The sequence below is a fragment of the Macrobrachium rosenbergii genome, chromosome 36 (assembly GCF_040412425.1).
Source record: "Macrobrachium rosenbergii isolate ZJJX-2024 chromosome 36, ASM4041242v1, whole genome shotgun sequence".
In the NCBI taxonomy this organism is placed as follows: domain Eukaryota; kingdom Metazoa; phylum Arthropoda; class Malacostraca; order Decapoda; family Palaemonidae; genus Macrobrachium; species Macrobrachium rosenbergii.
This window is the reverse complement of record NC_089776.1, coordinates 17,587,168-17,605,058: the sequence shown is the minus strand read 5'-3', so window position 1 is coordinate 17,605,058 and position 17,891 is coordinate 17,587,168.

Sequence of the window (17,891 nt, the reverse complement as noted above, 5' to 3'; positions counted from 1 at the left end):
CGTGCATCAGGTTTATTTTTCTTATATTTGCTCATGTTAAATTATTGTATCAATGAAATTTGTGACCACATGAAATTATACCTGATGTATATGAGATATATTAATCATGCTACTAGTCTAACCACTTATGTAGCAGGATATATTACTCTTTTTTGTATGTTGCATGTGCTAGTACCTTTTTTGCACTGTCATTGTTGTGCTTTGATAATCCTGTGCTTTTGTATGTATTTGCAGGATTTTTAGCAGCCATTTGTCTTTGCCGCTCCTCACCTATGAGAGACGAGCTGCAACTGTTCACCCAGACAGTGTTTCTGCTAGGTCTAGTCGCTGCATGAGTCTGCTGCAGATGTATTAGGTTTAGAGTCTTCGGTCTCCAGGTTAGCAAAAGAGCCATCTTCATCACTGGTCATGGTAAAGTAGCACCACCTCAGATTATGTCTCAAACCAATTCCCACATATTGTCCTGTGGCAGACAAGCTTTGCCTGCTGACCACTCCTCTCCTCATGCCTTGTTCCTCATCTGCCTTAATTGCTGCCTATCATGTCCACTCCACTTCTGCCTTGCCTGCTGACTGGCATACCTGCTCACAGAATGAGACTGCACAACCACAGCAGATGATAGACATGACTCTCTCAGTTATGCCTCTTCATGCATTGACCGCTGCCCTCCAAGTGACTGTGACTCCAGCAGCAACTGCTATTTCAATTAGCAACCTTTTACTGACTGTAACCACTTTTCCAGGTGTTGACATACCTGTGCCTGCAGCTGTGCCTCTCCCATAGCTTAAAGACAAAGCACTCTCATGACTTCCCAACACCAGTCACTGTTCAGGCAGAGTCACCTTCAGTGCCCAGACCTACCTTGTCAGAGGCCACACCTTTGATCAAGAAGAGAGCCAGCTACGTGCCAGCAGACGCCAAGACCATGAGTGTATTGCGCTGGGGCAGCTTACTTCAGCTATGACCTTGAAGGTTTCTTTGGTTGAAGTAGTGCCTGGGATCATGGAGACTGGTTATGGCAAGTGTAATGACTGTAACATTTCTTTTTGATATAAGGGTTCCAGCAATGGCTCACTCCATCCTAAGGAGAACTCTACTGATCATGATTCTGTAAGCTCTTGGACTAAGGACAACAGCAGTCAGCCTCAAGATTCAGTGATTCTTTTTTGGACTCTATTCATCTTCACAATGGGTTACCAGTATGGGAATTGCAGTTGACCAGCTCTCTTCAGGGATGCTTTTGATCCTTGGCATACCATCTCTTCCTCACTATTTTTCTTCAGTGACACTTTTCTGCCAGCTTCTCTGGTCTCATCAGGAAAGAAGAGCTAGAGAAAGTCATCATTATCAGAAACTAGTTTGGCATATCAACTTCTTCAAGTTAAAGTCCATTTTTTAAGGCTTCAACTCCTCTAGACCGTATTTCATACAATTGCGTTACCCTTGGTGAGCCTAGACCATCTCTCTGACTAACAGAGCCATATTCAGCTGTAAGCTTGGTACTCTTACTGCTACTACTGCTACTACTGTTTTCCTACCACTTTTTTGACTCCTGGACAAATTTGAATGACACCTACCAATACCAACCACATTAGACATATTATATATAATAATATCTGGAGTAGTCCACATCAGTAAAAGAGTATAACTTCTAGTATCTTAGAGTGATTAGGATTTCTTGAACAGAGTCAAAACTCTCAACAAGATATCTCGCAGAGTTTTTTCCCAAATTTTTTGTTGAATGTGGTGAACATTAATAATTCCATCAGTGTTTGGATGTACAAGATCATTTGGTGCTTTCCTAATTAACTTCAGCACATGAAATGGCCTGTAATCTTATATTCTAGTAATTTACTGACATTCAAATTCACTTGTCTTTAAAGTTTTCTGGCCAGTTTTAAAACTTTCAGAATGTGAATTACCTTGCAACCATAATTATATGGTCTCTGCAATCACTAAAGGTACATCATTTTGAGGATATTACCTAGTCAGTAAATATTTAGTAGGTAACATATGAATTTTACTGTATGCATAATAGTTTTAGATAACTGATAAGGTCATTGTGTACAATGTAACAAATTTCTAAAAAATCTAATACTGTCCTGTGAACTTTTACATCAGATCCCTTGCTAGACGGTTTATACAGTTTTCCAGGTAAATCAGCAAAACTGAAAACTATTAAATTCTGGGCCATTATCAGTTGATATTTGCATAGGAAGCTTTAAAAGTCATGGGTTATATGTTGATTAAGGAAATCAACTATGATCTTAGATATCACATTATTTAGTTGTTCTACAGGCAGGCATTTTAAGTGATGATCAACTAAAACTCATAATCCTTGATATTCCTAAAATACTGTAGGCACGCCCACTAAATTACTTGCTATTAGATCTAAAGGGACACTAATTTGATTTTTTATAGTAGATAGTAGCTTGATTCTAGCTGTAGGCTTGTTCTTTTGGTAAACCTCACACACAGGTTAGACATCTTTGATATGTTGCATTAAGGTATCAATGAGTTTCAAAGACTTAATTTGAGCCATATTTACATGGGTTTTTAGAGGCATGCTTACAAAAATCAAATGACACCAAACGCTCTCAAAATTCAGGGAGCATTTGCACTATTTACCCCTCTCATCAAAGGAGACTTTACTTGTTGTATGCTTGGAGTCCTAATCTGATTTTGATACAGTTCTTCAAAAGGAATAAAAGACAACCTTTACAGAGTATTGTCAAAATACTTAATCCAAAGAATTCACCCTTCAAAAGACAATTTCAGCATCAGACAATGAAGAGAAATTCATGGATAACAACAAACAGCTATAGTATTTATTTGATTAACTGAAATAATGCAAAAGGAAGCTCCCTGTCACATTCTACCCCAGAAGATATTCCCAAATTTACTCCAGCTATAATATCTACCTTAAATTATGCACCATTGATTTCCGTCGTTTCCTAATGCAATAACTTTATCCTTTTCCAGTCCTTACCATTTTGGATGGAAAAGCAACTAAGTCACTAATTCTTTCCAAAGAGCCTGTGTAATTTTTGGGAGATCACAAACCAAATCATGTCTCTTTATGTCACCAAACAATTGGCAATACTGTGCCTATCTAATACTGTAATGGGTCAGACATTTATTCTCTTCCACCAGGAACTTTCTCCAAAACAGCAAGCCAGGTGGCATTGCTTTAATTCCAAACAGAATACCTTCTAATTCTTTCTCAGTTGTGGCATACAGTACCTCCTTTGTGTCTTGGCTAGGGCATTAGATGCACGTTACTATCTTAAATTGCCCAGATTATTTTTTACCCAAACATGCAGTTTTATACTTACTAGATGCATCTACAGGGTATGTAACCCTGAAGGTGAAACATCTTTTGAATAATCCGGAAAAGTCAATTCATTATCTAAAGCCAACCGATCTTTCAAGTTCTTGAAAAGGTCTTCTATTTTGTGAGCAAACTTACTTTGAAAGCTGACAAAACCCAGAATTGTGTAGCCCTTTCACACATATAGGTTTGGGGAACTCTTGAACATTTTGGGTAGGTTTTGGTAACCATGAGACTCCTGCATCCTAAAAATTGGGTTTTATTTTTATGCCATGTAGGATAAGAGTTAAAACTTTATTGAACATTTGTACATATTGTTCAAAATCTGTTCATATGATTAGAATGTCTGCATAAATGATGACCAGGCTCCTGGGAACATCACATAAATTCTTGCATTTGCCTTTGAAAAGTGGCAAGAGGATTACATAACCAAAAGGGCATCCCTTAAATATGCCAGTGTCCCCATACTTGTTTAAAAGCAGTGTTTTCCTTATCAGATCAACTGGCTGGAGGCTGATGTTTCCTAGACATTTGACTGGATAACTGTCTGGGTGCACCACATTGCCAAGGTCTTGTTCAGGTACGGTTTAAAAAACAATAACCTGAACTGGCTGCAATGGACAAGCTTCTTCAGTGAGACAATATGACTTTGCAGGGCTTGCCATAATTTGGCAGATTTCCAGACTCCTTAAAGCCCAACCATTCATGAAAAATAACCCTTAAATGAAAGTTAGTCAAGGTAGATTTGCATTACCAGGTAACAGAAGACAATTCAACATTGTTATTAAAGCAACATAAGTGGAGAGTGCTGAATAATCTGTCTTCATTTGCAAAACTGAAATTACTATCCCAGCATTTTGGAAAGGAAGTCCTAAAACCAAATATGAAAGCTTCCACAGGGGATCTCTCTTTAGTATTACAGTACAGTAGATCTCATGAGCCACAGAAAGGAGCTTTCCTTCCGGACATTAAAGGATGATGGTTTTCCCCCCCCCTTGCGTTTGCATCTTTGTAAGAAGTCAGTGAGGTACACACCTTGTCAATTTAGGTTGCACACACAGAAAGCTGGAGATTGGAAGTTCTGTCTCTTGCTACTGATTTTGTAACCAAGATCCAGAAGTTGGGAAAAGGAGACCATTTCATAGCATTCTTTGCCATCCCATCACTTTTAGGTCATGCCTAAGAGATCTTTTCCTCTACATAGTCAGAGCTTTGTGCCTTTGGCTTTGTATGATTAAAGAATCCAGAGAGTACCCCAAGGCTCTTCCAGTATGTGGGCAGGAACAGAAAGAGAATAATAAAGAATGTTTTTTTTTTTTTTTGCTCAGAAGAGTTATTTTGTGGAAGATGAAGAAGCAGCTCTTTTTAAGGCTACATTGTGTGAAATTGGGCTTTATCCACGTCTTTGATTTTCAAAAATAATCTTGATATTATTGTCAGGTTCATGAGGTGGTCAAATGACACTTGCAGATTTTTTTGAAGGGTTAGTATCTTATTAGACCTTATGTTAGCATCAACACAATTTGTGTTTCTGTAGGGTACTTTGGACAGTGGAGACTATCATCCATATTTCACCATTGAACCTCTCTTTCTCCCATCATGACATCCTAGACAACATAGACTTCATGAGGAATGTTTAGTTTTCCAATGGCACTCATTTGCAGACATTTACTTTACTTTTGCCATACTCCTGTCACTCAGACAGCTCCATAGCTAATGGATCAGGATTCTTTATACTGTTCAAGTACAAGACAGATTTGTCTTTTCTCAGTTCAGTGTGGGACCTTGACATCTAGATTCCTCCCCCACCTAAACTGAGATTAGAGCACTAAGTAAAAGGCTTATTGTGAAACAAATAATTAAAACAAAATTTTTTCTTATACAATTTTTATTTATACATAATTTCCCTCCCTCTTCCCTACGTTCTTGATGTCAAATGTGTAATAACACAAAGTACAAGCAGATGTACAATCCAGATTAACAGCAGGGACATATGGGTTTGCTTACTAATATGCATTTACACAGATGAGTGAATATTCTTCCTTCAGGGAAGTTTGGCTAGGATTTTTTGTTGAAAAAAATGGTCACCATAAGTATTGGATTTGTATGAAATAGTTGTTTGAAAACATTACATATTTGGCAAAAATTAATTGACTTGTTCAGCTGCAACAAGCTATTCTAGCCACTTCATCATAAGAAGCTAATATCCTGCAGATTATTTAACAAATAGCCTTTACTACGGAAGTAGTAGTGTTGTAATTGTGAATTGCCAAGAATAGCCAGAGCTACCTTTTCTTTAACATGGTTGGAGTGAAGTTGTTTCGAATAAGAGAAGTTGTATTTTAGAGAGTTATGGTCATTACATACCTACACAGTATCTGTAAATATACAGTTTTAGTTTAAATATCCTACTTTCACATATTTATTTTATGGCAATTTTATTATTATTATGAAATGATGAGTTGAAAGTAACGTATTAGTTTTAATTCACTATCTCGTACACTAGAATAATTTGTGCACTCTACATCTATAAAGAGAATTTGATATACAGTATATGCTAACTTGTATATTTGATCTCTTACTGTTAATGTGGTATTAGATGATGTTTATTGAACTTGGTAATATACCATGACATATTCATTATATATTTTGAAGTACATACTGAAATAGCTTATTAAACTGACATGTTTAAATACACTGAATAGTGCTTTTGCATATCAGTGCTATTACTAAAGTATTTATGCTCTAATGCAAATATTAAAAGTAGTTTGGAAAGTCAGTGTCTCCTCTTTTCAGTTAGGATTTGCTTTATCGACAGGAACATCTTTGCCATTATTTATGGAAGATGAGTTATCTCAACAGCAGTATTTATTTTTTTTGTGTGGTGGTCATATAGCTGTTGTCTTTTAGCATTTTCCCATATTGTAGTCTCTATATGGTGGTGTATGGAGTTTTAAGGATGTTTCAGGTGCATCTGTGTATGCTAATTGATTAGTTTAGCATTCTTCTGATCATCATGGTGTGTGCCCTCAGTTGTCAAAATGAGATTCTCTCCAAGAATTCTACTTATTGCCATCTACAACTAGTTGCATAATATGTAAGACAAGCTGGTAGATTAGCTGTATACAAACTGCCAGAATTGCATGCTCTGGCTTTACTTTTTGCCCCCTTCATGCTGTCAAGCTTTATATGCAGATATCCTCCTGTGTCTGTGAAATAGTCTAGATACCACTTATTGTTCATCATTTGGCCCTGTGAGATCACTGATGGATAAGGTGTTGGCATCCAATAGGCTGTAAGTAATTGTCATCTATGCCTATGATTTGAGTGATGTGCATATTTTGCACAATTATTACAATACTGTGACAAAGATTTACAGATTACCAAGTATTACCATGGCATAATGTTGAGGTACTATCAGAAACTGGAAATGCTTCATTTTCAAATGTGGATCCTGTTATAGTGATATTCCAATGCCTACCAGTTGAATTACTACTTTAGGTTTAAAGTCAACAGTCCCTTTATACCTAAGAAGTTAGATTCTTGAGAAAAAGGGATCCCACCTCTTTGTTCCATGTTTTTTTGTATACCAAGCATCAACTAATTAGGGAACAGAAAAGGGTGTCATTTCTAGTGAGGGTGTGTAGGTCACCATTCTCAACAATGGCCTTATTATGTTGACTGGATTACCATCATCTATTGAGGTTTCTGCACATTTTAATCACTTTGAGAAGGAAGTATTACCTTCTTGTGAAGTGGTATATAACGAAGTGGTATATAACAAACAATTATTCTTCATATTTCTATGAAGGTTACTACAAGCATTTGAGAGAGATCTTATTTATAAACTTGACCCAAAGAATTTTAGCATATTTAGATGCTTGTCAGGGAATGATGGCAGAGAGAGAGAGATTGATTGATTGCGATTGATTGATTTGTGAAATCTAGGCTGTTAAGCAAAATGAGGGCCACTTTCAGCTATTCAGTGCTTCAGATAGTGAAAGAGGGAGTTAAAGGAGTTGAACTGCATGATGAAGAGATCCATAAAACAAAGAAAATGAAGTAATTTTCTTTGTTTTATGGATATATATATATCTTCTATATATATATATATATATATATATATATATATATATATATATATATATATATATATATATATATATATATATATATATATATATATATATATATACTATATATATATATTATATAAATAATTCTACATTTTAAGTTTAAGTTTTGATGTAATAAAAATGCAGATTAGGATTCTAAATTTCAGATTTTTGCAGTTTCTTCTCTTTCTCTCTCTCTCTCTCTCTCTCTCTCTCTCTCTCTCTCTCTCTCTCTCTCTCTCTCTCTCTCTCTCTCTCTCTCTCTCTCTCTCTCTCTCTCAGGCGGATTCTTTACACTTGCTCCTATCAACAGTCTCTGCTGTTTATTGGTTTACAGCAAATTATTGTGGTCTTGGGGATTGGGAGGGGGTTTGTAAAGGCGAGGAAAGTGTGGCTGGCGAGAGGGGAGAGAGAGGTTTTGATTTTCGGACATCCTAGTCTGTTGTTTTGAGGGTTGTTCTCATAGGGTTGTAAGCTTGCTTTGGAATCAGTGCCCTGTACTGAAGTCTAATAAGGTGAGTTTTTGGTTATACATTTTTCGTGTTATTTTAATCTACAAGCTATCTAGGCAGTTTTGGTTAAGAATATGGCAACGAAAATCTCAACTGATATTATTAAGCCCTTTAAGGGCAAAGGAGAAGTAATTGCTTGGTTAAAAAAAGGTCAAATTTGTCGCTAAGGTCCAGAAAAAGATTGATGTGGCTGCATTTATTCCATTGTTTTTGGAAGGTGATGCATTGGCACTTGTATATTTGGAAATGAAAGATGACCAAAGTGATAGTGAAAAGATTGAAGAATTAGTGAAAGAAGCTTTTTCAGATGGAGCTTTTGTAGCATTTGGGAAAATAGCCAGTTCAAGGTGGACAGGGGAACAGGTAGATGTTTTTGCAAATGAATTGAGAAGGTTGGCAGGGTTAGCTGGGTTTAAGGAGGATGGGTTGGAATGCATAGTGAGGTTATAATCATGTGAATGGTATATATAGTCGCTCCAGTGCATCATTACAGCAGCTACCAGGAATACAGGGAATGTCAGTGAGTGAAATTACTAATAGAGTAAGATTATTGACTTATAATACATTCAGGGATGTTGCTACTGTGAGTACATATAGGTCCAAGTCTGTTGAGAGTAAAGCAATAGTTGGTGCGGCAAATGAGTTCGGTAGACAAAATTTTGATGAATTCAGGGGTCATTGTTGTGGGTGTGAAGGCCCACATATGCTGCGTTATTGTAAGGACAAAAACCAGTTGTGTGCTTCTGGTGCAATAAGGTGGGTCATATTTCAACTCAATGCGATTTGGGAAACAAGAAAAGGGGGACTGCTGTGCCAACAGCCTCCCCCTCAGAGGTGTAAGGGCCCTCCATTCAGGGTTACTATTTGTTAAATTGGAGGTGAATGGGCATTCTGTGATGGGTTTGGTGGACACAGGTTGTTCTACTACAGTTTTGGTTCACATTTAGTGGATAAAGTTAGTGGAGGTAGGGTCATAACTGCCTTTGATGGGAGAGAGACCTTATGTAAAGGTGAAACGTATGTAAAATTGAGCATTGATGATGTTGCAATTACTGTAATTGCTTTAGTGGGTGAGAAACTAATTGACAATAGTGATTTAATTTGGACATGAATGCAATCAATGGGTTTGGAGGTGTTACAGTGGCTGAGGGCAAAGTTCTGTTTGGTAAGGTAAGGTGTTCAGTGATAAGTGATAACTCGGAACATGGTGCTATGGCTAACACGTGGCAGTTCCAGTGTTGTTAAAATTGAAGATTAAGATTTTGTGGCAAGATTTGATGGTAGTCAATGGACAGTAGAGGGGTTCGTCAAAGAGTGAAATAAAGTAGAGTTGACTAATAAGATTAGTTGTTATGATGAAGGATGGGATGAATAGAAGAGAGGGGAGTTCAAGAAGGAAGTAGACAGATGGACTGAAGAGGGTATTTTGCTCCCCTGGGACAAGCAGATTGAGGATGGGGTCTTGCCTTTAATGGCTGTTGAGCACCCAACTAAAAATAAAGTTAGACCAGTGCTAGACTTTAGAAAGCTGAACAAGTTTGTAGAGTGTCATACTGGGGATGATGCTATTGATGTGTGTGGTGAGACCTTAAGGGAATGGCTGTGGTGTTATCAACTTGTAAATTATAAAGGGCAGACTTACTGTTTAAAAAGGTTGGGATTTGGGTTGAATTCTGCTCCTTGAATTATGGGAAAAATTTTGAAAACTGTTTTGGGGAGGAGTAAGGACGTACTTAAAACTGAATGGATTGATTGCTAAATCACCTGAGACTTTGGCTGCTGTGGGTCTTAAGATAAGTGAGAAAGTTGGTGTTTGGTATTTTGCAAGAGGTAATCCCATCCCAGAGATTTCAGATGAGATATAAAGACGAGAGTTGTTTTCAATTTGTGGAAAATTGGTGGACCACTACCCCAGTGCCAATTGGCTACGAGTAGCTTGTGGCTATGTGAAGAAACGAACAGGTGGTGGGTCATGGGACAGTAATGTAGACCCAGATGTTGTGTTGATGCTCAAAGAGGTTGTCCAGAAGGTAAATGAAGATGATCCAGTGCAAGGGCAGTGGCATATTTCTTGGTCTGAGGATGGGGTTATTTGGTGCAATGTGAGTAGTTTAGCATTGGGAGTTGTGTTGGAGATTGGCGGTGTTGTGGTTGAGGATGCAGTTTGGTTGCAAAAGAAACATAACAGCAATCATTTTAATGTGGCTGAGTTAGAAGCTGTGGTAAAGGGCATCAATCTTGCCCTGCAGTGGGGACTAGAGAAATTAGAGATTAAGATTGATTCTGCTACTGATCTTGGGTGGATGATATCTGTTATCACAAAGGATAAGAGGGTGTGTACAAAGGAAGTAGGAGAGACGATAATAAAGCAACAATTTGGCATTGTGAGGGAGCTTACTGAAGAATTTGGATTAGAACTGAGGGTGACATTAGTAAGTATGGTGAAGAACAAGGCTGATATGTTGACCCGGGTTAAAAAGAACTGGCTCTTGAATGAACTAAAGAACCAGGTGGGCAGCAAGATGTGTTGTTTGAACACTATTGATCTGAGAGAGGAGCATAACAGGCATCATATGGGTGCAGATAGGACTATATTTTTAGCACAGAAACTAGACTCCAAAATTGTTAAACAAATGACAAAACATGTGAAAAGCTGTTTGCAGTGTCAGTCAGTTGGTCCTGCTCCAGTGGTGCATGAAGCAGATAGTGTGAATGTGGACAGAGATTGGAAGAGACTTGCCATAGATGTCACACATAAGAATGTACCATATTTGTCAATAATTGAATGCGCTCCTAGCAGATTTGCAGTGTGGAGAGGTCTGAAGAGAGATAGTGCAGAGGAAGTAGCAGATATATTGAATATGATTTTTCTGGAACTGGGTCCTATAGGTGAGAGTCTTATGGATAATAGTACAGTGTTCAGATTGAAAGTCCTAAAGATGATGTTGGATGGATGGAATATTCAGAGATATTTTCGCACCACCTATCGAACAAATGAGAAGAGGGGAGTCATAAGTCCATTAGAAGCTGTGTTTTGATAGAATATGACACGCAGGAAAGGGTTAGATGACAGTAGTGTTCCTCAAGGGGCTATCTACAAATATGAGTGGAGACACCCAGCAAAAGTGCCAGTTACTGTTACTGAGGATGTTGCTACTGTTCAGGTGGGAGAAGTGTGCGTCAAGCCTCCCCATGCACACTGCACTACTCAATGGAAGAAGGGGATCGTAACTGGAATTAATTCTAAAAATAATATCTGTGGATGTATGCCTCATCATGTGTTAGACTTGCGTGGGGTTGAGCTGCCGAGTTCCTCAGGGGAGTCTAGTGAGGAGGAGGTAAATGAAGAGAGGGATGATGATAACAGGAGATATCCTGAGAGAAAAAGGCGTGCAACTGTCTGGATAAGGGACTATGAGTTGGAGTGCCTGGAGGAGGAACTTTGAATTGGAGTAGATTTCTGCTAATGGTACTGTACACGGATTGTTATTGTTGTCTGCTTGTTTTTGTGTTTCGTTTGATGTTGTAGTTGTTCCACTGTAATGATTAAGAAAAATTTTTGTTCTTAGTTTTTGGTCTTAAGATCATGGGGTCATGTGGTCTTGAGGAATGGGAGGGGGTTTGTAAAGGTGAAGGGAGAGAGCATGGTGGTTTGGTAGAGAGAGTTTGTGGTTGTGGGATGTCCCAGTCTGATGTTTAGAGGGTTGTTCCCTTAGGGTTGTAATTATGCTTTGGAATTAGTGCCCTGTACTGAAGTCTAATAAGGTGAGTTTTTGATTATACATTGTTAGCGTTATTTTAAACTACCTTCCCTTCATTGTCAAACGGAAGAAAGGTCTTTCTGGCAGTCTTTAGGCCTGATGCTCTAATGTTTAAGAAGGTTTATATACCACTTCTAATCAGCATTTGTCATTGCCTTAGCTTTTCCGACTTTTACTGGTGTTAAAAATGCTCGTAAATGCCCGCGTTTATCTGTTTTTTACATACCTGCATTTATTTATTTATTTTCATTCTCTTTGCTGCGTTTTCTTTCACACAACCTTTATTTATTTGTTATTTATTTTCATTCTCTTTGCCATGTTTTCTTTCACACATTGGTGTTCAATTGTTAATATCTTTCATGCTTGTTTCCAATGAGTGTCTGCACATTTTAATGATATTATTATTATTATTATTATTATTATTATTATTATTATTATTATTATTCTATGGAATAAGTCAAAGGGTTGTGAACTTGTAGGGCGAAGTTCCCCAGAGTAGAATTCAGATTTGTAAAAGTAAGTAAATAAATATAAAAAGCAAAGTAAAACTAGAAAGACCACTCTTGACTATATATATATATATATATATATATATATATATATATATATATATATATATATATATATATATATATATATATATATAATGTAGTTAAAGTATGAAACTGTTAAAAAACTGTAAAAAAAAGTCATAATTATGCAGTAGTACTGAATGAATTAATTCCCAGTTAAATAATAGCGAAAATATCAGAACAGACAAATAAAGTGTGCTATAGCTTACCCCCAATCAGGGGAAACTCAAACCCAAGGCTGTAGAAGGGCTGTTAAACCCCAAGACTTGAGAATAAGAATTCAAGCAAGAGAAGAGTGTGGTATTTTTTGTGATGATCGATGACAGATTTGCATCTTGCACTTACACAAACACTATTCTGAAGGAACAGAGGAGCATAAAGATGTCAAAATCTTTGTTATTAAGAATTAAAGGATGAAGGTGGTTGATTCTCGCATTTAAAATCTGCACACTGTCCATGGATGAATGGATGACACAGGTGCAATCAAAAAGCCACAATATTAGCTTTTTGAAGCTTAAATCTGTGGAAATCACTAAGACAAAAATCTATGTTATTAGTTCAGATTTTGCTAACGGAGTTTCGAGTTACTGTGCGAGCTGTCCTAAAGAAGCTAAGTTTCTAATGGTATAACTATTGAAAGTGCATAGAGAAAGGAAAGCTCATCATCATCACTACAATTTTGACCAAGTTTCTGTTGTGTATAAAAAAGAAAAATGAAGGAGAGGCTCCATTGCATGGAGAATGAACCAAGTAGGGCTGAGTAAGCTTAAAAATGTTCACGGCTTGTAAGTAGTAACCTCAACACTTGAGAGGTAGTCTTTGGCTTTCGGTATAGCCCTTCCTGGAGTTTACTTTTAAAATGAATACCCAAAGAGCCAAATAGCCTTGAAAAAGACAAGTTCCGATATTTTAACTGCTTTCGTTTATGACTATAAGGACTATTATTCGTGAATATTTCAAAGTGAGCTTGATCTTGTTGACGGCAGTGTACAGTCCCGCAGGGATGGCTTCTTAAAAAGGGCGGAATAAAAAGAACTGAAAAGATTTTCAGAAGAAAGCTTAGAGAGAGTGTCCTGAAAGAAAAACGTTAGACATATGATTGGCAGGAATCAGAAATGGTTAGAAGAAGGTCAGGGATGAAAACAAGAAGAAAAAAAGACGATGAGAAAGGAAGACCTTGGGGAAGACTGCCATGAATAATAAAGAGCACTTGTTTGTGTATTTGTGCATGCATAAAGGAGCGGTGGTTGCGTGCTTACGTGTGTTTTTACACAAATGCAAACTCACGCCCGCGCGCACAGCCAAATTCCTGATAACTTAAAACCATTCATTCATTCTTGGTAAAAATAACAACACTGCAAGCAGAGCAAGAATGCAAAGCTTAGGCAGATCAACAGCGAAATTAAGTATTGGTAAGAAGTTACATCTTTTTCCATTTGTAAGCTGATATTTAGTTGTTCTAATGCAAGAGAGAGAGCAAAGAAAATTGAAGAAAATTCCCACCTAATAGCAGCAGGGGGTAATTATATATATATATATATATATATATATATATATATATATATATATATATATATATATATATATATATATATATATATATATATATATGTGTGTGTGTGTGTGTGTGTGTGTGTGTGTGTGTGTGTATGCATATTCTTCTTTATTATGTAGATTGCAGAACTTTACAGCAATCTCCCACAGTCTGGAGTCTTAAGTAACTTGCGTAACTTGACACAATTTCTTACCATCATACACGGGTTATTTACCTTCTCTCTACGAACGTTTATTATGCTTCTTGAATACTGAGGACCTTACTTTCTGAAACTTTAATTAGAACTCCATCTGGTACGTCCTAAACCTCCTTTTCCGTCCAGTTCTGTGGTAGCTCTCTCTCTCTCTCTCTCTCTCTCTCTCTCTCTCTCTCTCTCCGACACAAACACACTCGTATATACATGAAAATAGATTTGTTTAAGGATTAAATAGACTTTTGTTGCTTTTGGTTAAAGATTTATCTCTCTCTCTCTCTCTCTCAAATACATAGAACACCTTGTTTAGGATTATTTTCTCAAATGGGAACTCTCTTGTTTAAAGATTTTCTCTCTCTCTCTCTCTCTCTCTCTCTCTCTCTCTCTCTCTCTCTCTCTCTCTCTCTCTCTCTCTCTCTCTCTCACACACACACACACACGCTCGTATAAATATGAAACTCACCTTGTTTAAGGATTATTTTCTCAAATGGGAACTCTCTTGTTTAAGGATTTCTCTCTCTCTCTCTCTCTCTCTCTCTCTCTCTCTCTCTCTCTCTCTCTCTCTCTCTCTCTCTCTCTCTCTCTCTCTCAAATGAACATTAATTTAAATATTAGTCTGTCACTCACTTAGATGAAAGATAATTAATTTAAGAATTAATCTGGTTCTATGTAAAATTATATTGTTCGATCATTATTATATTTTCAAAATATATTTAACATGTTTATGCATCATCTCTCTTCTCTCATTAAAATTAATACAAAAATTCTAATATGTATATGTATATATATATATATATATATATATATATATATATATATATATATATATATATATATATACATATAAATTTTCATATTATTTATTTTCTCTATTACATCTACACAGTATAATATCCTTATCAGCCTTATCTTGAACCACTTCATCATTAACAATATAAATCATGTTAAACACCTTCGACTTGTTATCATTCATCTCATGAATGTTTCATAAAACAGCTATTTAACAATATCTCTTTGTTTTTATCCTGTTACATCTTTTAGACCTGACCTACTCTCAATTTCCTTTCCAGCACTGAATGACCTCGTAGGTCCCAATGCTTTGCCTTTGGCCTAAACTCTACATTCAGTTCAGTTAGAAAAAGTAAGTTAATTGTACTTGGGCTCGACATGAAAAAAAAGGTACTTAATTACACCATCATTAAGATTACGTTACTTTGCCAAACACTGGATTAATTCATGCTAAGCTTCTTAAGCAAACGAGAAGACAAGTTAAACTTAAATTTATTTTTTTCAGTGCCACAAGAAGAACCGCACCAGTCTCTTTTAAATGTACATGGATCTTTTACCGAAAGTATGTCGTGATACTAATTCTATGCACAAAGCCTGTGTGTCTTGGTATAGCCTATCTTATTTGTTTCTCTCTCTCTCTCTCTGTATATATATATATATATATATATATATATATATATATATATATATATATATATATATATATATATATGAAATGACAATCTTAAAATTCACCAAGAAATTGAAAAAGTCAGTAGCCTACCTACTTTTCTCCGTCGGGAAAAGGAGGCAGTAAACAATTCAGGTTGCTCTACCGCTCCGGCCTCCAGCGACTACTTTCAAGAGTTCTTGAAAAGGGCGTTGGAGATCGGGACAATAGAGCAACCTAAATTATTTACTGCCTTCCTTTCCCATATACTTGAAACACATACACACACATATATATATATGTGTATATATATAAAGTAAAAGCATGATATGATAATAATATTTTTTTAGGAAAGATATATACAGTATGTTATATGCCACAGTGTCAAAGGAAGAGACGCGTGGTGTTCCATTTTACGACCATAATCATCATCATCTTTGTTTATTTTGGATTGCTTGCTTTTGGCGCCCATTTTAGTGGGTCACATTTAATTGTTGATCAACTGTTGTGGTTTCTTGACTCAGTGTTCTTCCGTGGTATAAGTTAAGGATACCTTAGTTTAACCAGACCACTGAGCTGGTTAACAGCTCACTATTTTTGTTTAAATATGACATGATTGTCTTCCCAAGTGTCTCCGGGTTTCCACACCCTTTTAACGTTCTTGTTGCATCTTATTGACCAGTTCGGGAGGCGGGTACTCAAAGGTCCTTTTTCATGTATCCGTTGCATTTTGAATGAAATAATTTACTTGCGTATTTGCCAGTTTTCTATTGTGTTTTATTATTTGGGTGCATATTCTGTAGATCTGTTGAGTAATTTTTATTTATTCTTTATTGCGATGTACTCAAATGCTATGTTGGGCATAACCTCAATCCATTGAGATTTACTTTTTAATTGCTTGTCTGCCTTGTTAATTAAACCTTGTGCTGTTAGTAACTAATATGTTAGACCATCATGAACTATGTTACTGTAATCCAGTCTTTTGATTACATAGTTATGTACAAGTATTTTAAACGCGTCAGTGTTTAAGTATTTCTTCATGAAGGTTATATTTCTTATGTAATGATGTACTCGCATCGCTATATTCATTATTTCAGCTGTCATAGTTAGGCATTCAAAACTAGTGTTTCGAAGTTCCTCACCTTACGATTAGAATTTCTGTGATACTTATTAGTAATACTGAAAAATCAATCCCTGTTTGGTTTATTTTTGACTGCTTTAATGAGTTTAGTTTCAATATTTTTCTGCTCATTTAATTCTCTGTCTTCCATTATGCTCCCTATTTTGGTCATATGTTTAGTGTGGTCTCTTACCCAGGTAAAACAGTATAACATCTGCGAAAGATATACATTTCTTCACTTTTTTCACAGCCCACGATAATTCCTCTTCTTTATCGACATTATGAAAAAAAAAGAACTGTCGTTGTGAGAACTTTCCCATCTGCAAGATGGTTTTAACATATCGTTGGGAGTCATTTAGTTTTTTACATTTATCCTAAATGCTCTCGTTAGTAAACATATCATCCGGTGTAATTTTCCAGTCATTATTATTATTATTATTATTATTATTATTATTATTATTATTATTATTATTATTATCTGGATATTTCCAGAGCCTGGAATACTCAGATGTGCAGAGACAACAGTGAAGAGGGAAGCTTACAGCAAAATATAACTTAAGAAAATATAAAAATAAGTACATAACTGCTTACAAGTAACATTTTCATATATGGATGTCATATACTGAATCTGCAGTCCACTTTAACCGACGTCCTTCGGTTAGGAACATAAACAGTTACCAAAATTATTATATATATATATATATATATATATATATATATATATATATATATATATATATATATATATATATATATATATATATATATATATATATATATATATATATATATATATATATATATATACATACATATATATATATATATATATATATATATATATATATATATATATATATATATATATATATTATATATATATATATATATATATATATATATATATATATATATATATATATATATATATATATACACACACATGTGCTTGTTTGTGTGTGTTTGTGTGTCAACACAGACTGGGAAGATTGATGTGGAACCCTATGAAATTTTAGAAACTAAGTCGTTTTACGATGTAGGATCCCTGTTAGTTTGTTAAAGGTAACAAAAGGAGAAAACAGTGCAAAACGATAAAGGAAAGGAAAACATTACCTAAGTACGGAAATGTAGCTATAAAAGGAAAAATGGCAACGTCACGGGTCTGGGACAGTGTTACAGAACGTAAGACTGAAAAATCGATTATTCTAGTCATGAAGTTGTCTGAAATTTGCTCAAGCACTAAATTAAACATGCTAAGTAAATTTTTTGTATAATAAGTATATTTTAGACTGTT